The sequence below is a fragment of the Mus caroli genome, unplaced genomic scaffold (assembly GCF_900094665.2).
Source record: "Mus caroli unplaced genomic scaffold, CAROLI_EIJ_v1.1 scaffold_13249_1, whole genome shotgun sequence".
Classification (NCBI taxonomy): domain Eukaryota; kingdom Metazoa; phylum Chordata; class Mammalia; order Rodentia; family Muridae; genus Mus; species Mus caroli.
This window is the reverse complement of record NW_018391300.1, coordinates 4,373-13,517: the sequence shown is the minus strand read 5'-3', so window position 1 is coordinate 13,517 and position 9,145 is coordinate 4,373. Positions and strand designations below refer to the sequence as shown.

The 9,145-nt window shown below is 41.6% G+C and overlaps 1 pseudogene; it reads right to left on the bottom strand.

Moving 5' to 3' along the window:
* Nucleotides 1–8,563: 8,563 nt before the first annotated feature.
* On the bottom strand, nt 8,564–9,141 carry LOC110289097 (annotated as a pseudogene).
* Between the last annotated feature and the right edge of the window lie 4 nt (nt 9,142–9,145).

Here is a 9,145-nt window from a genome sequence, read left to right as displayed (position 1 = left end):
AGCAGTATTAATTTGATCTGCCCAATTAGAGATAATCTTTTTCTTTAAAAAAATATACAGGGTGTAAAAGGTTTATCCACATTATGCACAAAGCATAGTGTATAATTTACATGAAAACTAGTACTCTTATACACCCGTGGCTCTTGAGGAGTTGGTCATGCATAAGGCACATCCAAAAAGCATTCCTTTGCAAAAAACAAAGGCTTGGTAGAAGAATTGGAATGTACCGGTAAAGGTACTGGCCATGATCTTACTATGGCCCACAAAGGTATACTTATCCTGGTCTCAATCATCAGGAGCAGGATCATCTTGGGATTCATATTGATCTTTCACAGTCCTTGTCAGTCGTGTCGGAACCCAAAGTGGATTTTCTTCACCCTGCAGAAAAACACAAATAGCTCCCCAGGATCTAACTAATATAGGATCCGGGCCATACCATTTATTATCAAGGACATTTTTCCATTTGACCATTTCATTGGGCGATTGAGGCCATTGTCCGTGTCTTTCTTTTCAGAGAGTCAGAGTAGCCAGGAAACGTATCAAGGAACCTTTGGGTTTGGAATGAAAACATGCAGGTAGAGTGTGGTCTCCAGCAGCAGTCAAGAGGAATATGCATTCCAGCTAATGTGATGACAGTTGCTGAGGCTTAGTGGTCAGAGAAGACGTTGCATGCATGAGGAGAAGCAGATGGGATAGAGGCATGGCTGAAACTGATGGAGGGAGGCAGAGAACTGTGTGAGGTGATTTTCTAGAAGTCATAGTGGAGTCAGAAAGCTCAAAACTCTGCAGGTTACAAACTCTACAGGGGAATTTTGCCTTTACCTTGAGTGAGAGAAGGAAATATTTTGGCATTTGATGTAGGTAAGCTTATTATATTTAAATAGGATCACATTAGAAACACTTAACTTGTTTAACAACTGTTTTATTATTAGGCTAATATATTTATTAATGAAGTATATAATTACATCTTAGACTGATGTTTTGCTATTGATTGGGGTTAAAATTAGTTGTATTTCTTGTGTATCTCCCAAGTATGTCATGCAATTTTCTATTAATTACTGTGTGCACTCTAATGGGATTATTCTCAGTTTTCTGGATCTTTTAATGATTTTCTTCAGATGGACTCCTAAGGAAAACTGTAGATCACAGTTTCAGGTTTTACTTTCCAGATTTCGTTATCTGCTGCTGATGAAATGCCCAATGGATAATGAGAAAGTGATAGGAAAACGACAATATTTTTTTTGTTTGTTTTATGTTTTAGCTGCTTTGAAACTCTCTAGGGAATTTATGTTAGAATGGCTGAGAGTTAAGAAATGGGTTTTTGGTAATGCACCAGTGGGTAGTGAATCTAACGTTTGTCACATTTCACTTTTCAAATGGCTTTATGTACAATATAAGGCTTATACTTGAATTCTATCAGAGTAAATTAGAGATCCTTGTATACAGGAAATGTTCAATGTGTGTATGCAATGCATCACGCTATTCCCTACATTCCAAGCTAAACTGATAAAAATGGAAAGGTCTATTTAGACTAACATTTATTGGTAAGCACACAGTCAATAAATCTTACTTTGTGGATGTATTAGGATTAAACAGATATGTTCAGAGTTTTCTTTTTCTTGGCATTACTGGAGGCAGATACCAGGCAGGCATCAATGAATTAGGGTTTCTATTGCTCTGAAGAGACATCATGATCATGCAACCAATGCTAAGTCTCATAAAAGAAGGCAATTAATAGGGGCTGGCTTACTGGTTCAGAGGGTTACTCCATTGTCATCATGGTGGGAAGCATGCTGGAACACAGGCACAGGTGCTGGAGAAGTAGTGAGAGTTCTACATCCAGATTGGCAGGCAGCAGGAAGAATGAATGGCACTGGTCCTAGCTCAAGCATTTGAAACTTCAAAGCCAGTGACACACCTAGTCCAACAAGGCCACACCTCCTTATTGTGCCATTCTCTATGAGCCTATAAGGGCCATTTTCATTCAAACTACCCCAGCCAGTGCAAAGACTTCTTTTCTTTTTAACAACCGGCCACCATACATCTCTTAATATTTTCTATTGCCTTAGAGAAGCAGGGTTATCTATGGAAGGCTATTACTCTTATGTCTTACCTCTCTGATTGAATTGCAACATAGTTCAACATGAAGCCATAGTTGAGTTTCAAAGGAAAATAGAATGCATTTTACATGTTTATAACTATTTGAGATACAGACACACTAATCACAAAAGATGGAGGTCAAATATCTCTTTTATAATTGTCAAAACACAAATTGGACTACCTGCCTTCTGTATTTTCTTCCACATGCAGAGGATAACTGTAAACCACCTTGGGAAAAACACTTAAAGGTTTATTGTATGCCCAACTCTTCTCAACCTTATTAATGGAGAAAAATATTGACAGATATGATTTATTGAAATATGAATTTTATTGGACAATGATGATACATAATTTGTGGCTAGAGAAAATATGATTTCACTTGGCACAGTTAGTAAATTGAACACCATGTCAAAGCCCAATTTTAAGTGGATTATAGTTTATGGAGTAAATACTTAAAATACTGTTTAATTCCGTAGACTTTTGAGGTCAACTGTGAACTCCCCACTTATCTCATCTCAGAAAGCAAAAACATATATTGAAAGATGTTGGACCCTCATCAAATGGGGCCATGACACACTGCCTATCTCATTCTATGAAGCCACAATTACTCTGATGCCTAAAATCACACAAAGACCCAACAAAGAGAGAGAACTTCAGACCAATCTTGCCTATGGATATTTGTTGGAGACCATACCATGAGAAAGTAACCCTTTCACAGCTTCCCACCCTAATAAGCCAAATGGCCTTGTGTTGAGGAGCCAGTCGTCTCCTCCTCCCTATCTCATACTGGCACCAAAGACCCTAAAAGACTTAATTATAGTCCCTTCTTCCTTATCTCTTCCTGACTCCCAAGACTTCTAAGGACATGAGTTATGTGCTGAGCCCAGCCTGACACCAAGGACAGTTAAGGAGGAATCTACATTCCAGACATAAGACTCAGAGTGCCTCCTGCCTGCAGTCTGAATTCGACCTTCATGTCCTCAGATGCCCACTTCTTTGTTCTTTGTTAATTTCCCATGAGCCCCTCCCTATTTCCCCCTGCTGTGTGCTCATAACCTGGTGTTTCAGACTAATAAACTGAGTCATTGACAGGAATCCTCCCTGGTCTCTGCTCTTCTTTCTTGCTCATTTCTCTTCCAGGTTTGCAGTCCCCCTCGCACCCGCACATAACTGGGTCCTGCTGGACGGGACAGATATTGATGCAAAGATACTCAACAAAATTCTTGTAAACTGAATCTAAGAATACATCAAAACCTTTATTCACCATGATCAAATGGGTTTCATCCCAAGGATACAGGGATTGTTCAGTATATGCAACTCCTTCAACATAATATACTATATAAACAAACGCAAGGAAAGAAACCACATGAGCATCTCATTAGATGCTGAAACAGCCTTCAATAAAATGTAACACCCATTCATGTTAAAAGTCTTGGAAAGATCAGGAGTACAAGGAACATTTATAAACATAATAAAAGCAATATACTGCTAATAAACAGGCAACATGAAATTAAATGGAGAGAAACTAAAGCAATAACACTAAAGCCAGGGACAAGACAAGGTTGCTCACTCTTTTCTTATCTATTCAAAACAGTACTCAAAATTCTAGCTAGAGCAAGTAGACAATGAAAGGAAATCAAGGGGATACAAATTGGAAAGGACTAAGGCCAAGTATCACTATTTTCAGATGATATGACAGTATATATAAGTAACCCCCAATATTCCACCATAGAACTACTACAGCTGAGAAACAAATTTAGGTAGCTGGAGAGATGGCTCAGCAGTTAAGAGCACCAACTGCTCTTCCAGATGTCCTGAGTTAATTTCCCAGCAACCACATGGTGGCTTATAATCATCTGTATTGAGATTTGATGCCCTCTTCTGGTGTGTCTGAAGAGAGCAATGGTGTACGCATATACATAACATAAATAAATATATTTTTACAAAAACAAAAAAGAAAAAAAGAGAGAGAAAACAAAGCAACAGAAACATAAAACAAACTGGTAAAAATGATCCTGGTCTACCTGTAGAATGAAAATTGATCCTTATTTATTTATTTATTTAGTTAGTTAGTTAGTTAGTTAGTTTGTTTGTTATTTTGAGGGGTTTTTCGAGATAGGGTTTCTCTGTGTAGCCTTGTCTGTCCTGGAACTCACTTTGTAGACCAGGCTGGCTTGGAACTCAGAAATCTGCCTACCTCTGCCTCCCAAGTGCCGTGATTAAAGGCATGTGTCACCACGCCCTGGCTCTGATCCATATTTATAACTTTGCACAAAACTCAAATTCAAGTGGATCAAATACCTGAACATAAAACAGGATGCCCCGCCAGGTGTGGTGGTGCACTCCTTTAATCCCAGCACTCGGGAGGCAGAGACAGGCAGATTTCTGAGTTCGAGGACAGCCTGGTCTACAAAGTGAGTTCCAGGACAGCCAGGGCTACACAGAGAAACCCTGTCTCAACCCCCCCCAAATAAATAAATAAATAAAAATAAAACAGGATGCACTAAATCTTATAGAACAGAATGTAAAAGGTCTTTGAATGCATTTTTGCAGAAGACAATAGCCTGAACAGCATACCAATGGCTCAGGCTCTAAAATCAAATATTGATAAACGGGACCTTATGAAACCGAAAAGCTTTTATAAGGCAAAGGACTGTGTCAAATGGCAAATTGGAAGCCTATAGATGGGGAAAGGGCCTACACCAACCCTACATCTGACAGAGGACTAATATCCACATTCACAAATAACCAAATAACTCAATTAAAATATGGAGTGCAGAGCTAAACAGAAAATTCTCAAAAGAGAAATCTCAAATGGCCAAGAAGCACTTAAAGAAATGGTCAAAGTCCTTAGCTGCTTGTGGACGTTGTACATCGTGGTGCGGAGCCTAGTGCGCACCACGATGTACAACGTCCACAAGCAGCAAATAATCAAATAACTCAATTAAAATATGGAGTGCAGAGCTAAACAGAAAATTCTCAAAAGAGAAATCTCAAATGGCCAAGAAGCACTCTGCTTGTGGACGTTGTACATCGTGGTGCGGAGCCTAGTGCGCACCACGATGTACAACGTCCACAAGCAGTAAAAGGATACACATACATGACAGGTGCGTGGTGTCCTCTGAGAGGCTCCACCAGCAGCTTACTAAGACAGATACAGACACCCACAGCCAAACAATGAATGGAGNTTGGGGACTCTCATGGATTTATATGGGAAAGGATTGTGGGCCAAAGGGTATAGACACTCCCTAAGAAGGACAACAGAATCGAGTAACCTGCACCCTTGAGGATCATGGAGTCTGAACCACCAACCAAAGAACATATACGGGCTGAACCTAGGCCTTCCCACATATATCTAGCAGACGTGCAGTTTGACCTTCATGTGGGTCAAAAACAACTGGATCTGGACCTATTCACAAATCTCTTGCCTGTCCATGGGTTTTCGTTTTTCTAGTTGAGATGCCTCGTTTGGCCTTAGTAGGAGAGGATGCACATAGCCTCCCAGAGACTTGAAGTACCAGGATAGAGGGATAGGCAATGGGCCCCCAGTCACTCAGAGGAGAAAGGTAAGTGGGAAAATTGTGGGAGGTAGGGAGGGACCATGAGGGTGGGTAGGGAGAAGGAAGGAAAGTGAATACTTGAAAAATAAATAAAATTAAAATTTAAAAAGTCAAATTGGATGCTAAATACAACAAAACACTGGTGTTGGTTTAGCAAAAACACATGATGTAGAAAAGAAAACTAAAGCTGCCATGGTGAGGTGTGCTGATCTTGTGTCATTTTTGATGCAATGAACTTGAATTGAGTCAATGCTTTGTAGGCAGTGAGCATCAACAAGATTTGACACCTTCTTTCAATGTCTGGAAGACCCTTGCTTCTTCCATGTGTGGCCTTGGGAAGAACTCAGCAGCAGGAACAAGAAATGCTCTTCTTTTATGAGGCAATAACAAAGTTTGCTAAAAGAGGAAAGAGAACACACTCACAGAATCCTCAGAGGGGCTTTGGAAGCATGGGAAAGGAAAACAAAGAAAGCATGAGGACAGAGACTCATGCCCTGGACTCCACATGAATATATATATATATATATATATATATATATATATATATATGGCAGAGCACTGAGGCACTTGGCTGACATTGACAAGTCTTCTTCCCAGGAAGCACACCTTTCCAATCAGCAGTATACAGTCAATGGAATTAGTTGGACAAAGCCTCGGTTCACATCCAAATCCCTTTTGTATTTATAGAACCCTTCCGCAAAAGAGAGGTATAATTTTAATGTTTTTAAGAGCCTGCTTTTAATGATGGTTCCTAAATGGTTTGAGCTCCCTTTTTGCCCACCACCCACCAGAGGTAGCAGAAAAAAAGGGATACAGGGGAAGTGGAACTGTTTAGGAATAGTTCTTTGGAGCAACTTCCATCTATATTTTCTGGAAATCAGTAGATCAGTTCACAAGTCAGCAACTGCACCTCAATCTACACCCAAACACTTCATGGATACACCAATAGTCCAGTTCTATAGAGTTGGGCTAGCAAACCTGAATCAGTATCAGTGACACTAACTACCAGAAAGAGCCAGGCCTCAGCCTTGGCATGAGTCATCAAGAGGGACCAGGGCCAAGAGAACCCCAAGAAAAGTTCCCCACTGTGCCTCTCTCAAGAAAATACCATCAGCAAAGGCACAAGATCAAGAAGTATTTAGCTATGCAAGTAAGCCAAACTCAGCCACCTTCACTGTTCATCTATCCCTTCTTACAATTCCTCCAAACATCACATGTCTATGGGCCTTGCCACAGCATGTGTCTTGTGTCATCATGAGTCTCCTTCAGCTGACATCACTCTGACAATCAGCTGGATTCCTCAGAAGTGGTAAGAAACCAAAGGCCACCACCAGAAGTTCTCCAGTGAGTTTCTCCCCAGAGTCCCAATAAAGTCTAACTATAAAGTGTAAGGCAGTCCAACACACATATTTCATTAGTGAAGAGTCCCTCATCACACATCATCTTTTCACGTGCTTGTTTAGCAGAACACCTTTTCACCTGTGTCTGCTTCAGTGAAATGTTCTTTTATGTGTTTGCCTTAGCCAAACACCATGCAACACAACTGACTGTCCAAAGAACCCATTTCCAATTCAGAAAGGTACACACATTTCCTTCGGGGTTAGCTCTCAATTTTAGAAGAAAGGGAAAACTTGTTTGAATAAGAGNTACCTAGAAGGTGTCAGGAGCCATAGGTTTTGTAGGGAGTCTAACCAGAAAGGGCAGCTTCCCTTTGCCTGGGCAAGGAATGGAGCCACCTGTGGCTTCAGGCAGCTGTGACAGAACATGGACAGGCAAGTTCTCTCTATATCATGGAGACTTGAGGCACAATCAGCAGACGTCCCCTCCCCCCAGGAAAGGAAGGACAATTCCAGCAGCAAAAGGACAGTGACAAGACTGCTATTCCTGGATCCACTAAGGGTCCATTTCTGAAAAAATACTTGCCCTTTGCCCAGAGCAAGCTAGGAACTCTCACTAGCTTTTTCAGGCTGCTGGCTATCACAGACTCTGAAAAAAGAAAGGCCTGAGATAAATGTAATGTTGATTTGTGGTTGAAACTGTCAAAGTAGTCCCTGTTGAAATGGCCTTTAGTGTACATTCAATGCACCTGCATGCCCTCACAAGGCCATTTTTTCCCTGGGCCTTCGTTCTCCCCATTCCTCAAAACGACCCACCATGCCACCTTATCTCTCACCACTCAGAGACAGCCTTTCTTCTTGGAATTGCTCCTCCCAGGGGTATCTCTTTAATGTCTCAATCACTAGGTATGCATCCTTCCTTCTGGACTCCCAGATCCTTGGGCCTCGCCTCAGGGTCCTCTCTGAATGGCTCTCACCCTTGCTGTATACCTCTTTTACACTGCTGTGTGCATCCTTCTTCCTGAATTCCTTAATTTTCCTTTAAGCCAGAAGGTGCCACCATGCCTCACTCTGCTTCCACCCCTCCCGTTCCAATCTATATTTCTTTCTTTACTCTGTCCCTCTTCCAGGAAGCCTCTCTCTGCCACCCCTCTCTCTTTGGCTTCCTTCCACCTCTCTTTGGGCATTCATCTCCTTCTGCCCCCTCCTCTACCATCCATTTCCAGTTTCTGCTCCTCCACCCACCCCCAGTCCAAGACCAGACCAGCTATGTCCCATTCCATTTTTAGATGACTGCTTATGATACTAGCTCACTTTTCTCACAGGCTGAATTGACAGCTGCTCCATCCGTCCATTTTCTACCCACCAAGCACACCCAACAAAGTGCTTCAGGCAGCATGCCATACCCACAGAAGCCTGCATTCTTCAGGACAACTGGTATGCCTGCATTGAGCCCAGGACCCACTGAAGATCAGCAACCTGAGCCCATCTAGAAATTACAACTTCATTTCCAAAGAAATTACTTTAACTTTATTTCTACAGCTGTGGCAATGCCATGATAAATAATTAGAACTCTTTCTCCAAGTGAGTGACATGTATACAGACATCATCTTCATACTTGATGAGATACACTCTAGGTTTGGTTTCAATCTGGTAAATGATCAGGCCAAACCTCTTGGAGCCGTCATCATTTGTTAATTCCACGTGTTTTCCTATCAGGCCATCCACAAGCTCCAGGTCGATGTCTAAAGGAGGGGTTCACTGAACCCCTCCATGATTTGTAGGTCACCNTCTTTAAAGTCATCCAGAAGCTGGTACGTGTATAATATGGGATCTCTCTCGTAAGTAATATAAAAGCTGTTATCCAAGATAGGCGCTTGGCTCAGGACCATCCCCCTCCACTCTTCCTTAGAGCCATGCTCACCCTCAAATAAATGTTTAACTGCTTTGCCCACTATGGCATCAGCAAAGCTGGAATCAGTGACTCGGGATGATGCCACCCTCTTGGCGAGAACTTTTAGGGACAATACCCTCTTATCTTTGTGAAGTTCCACAGCATGCACAGAGTCAATCCCATCATATTTAACCAGGTACAGGGAGGGGTTTACTGGCACCTGATCCAGCACAGTCCCTTTCCACTGTGTTATC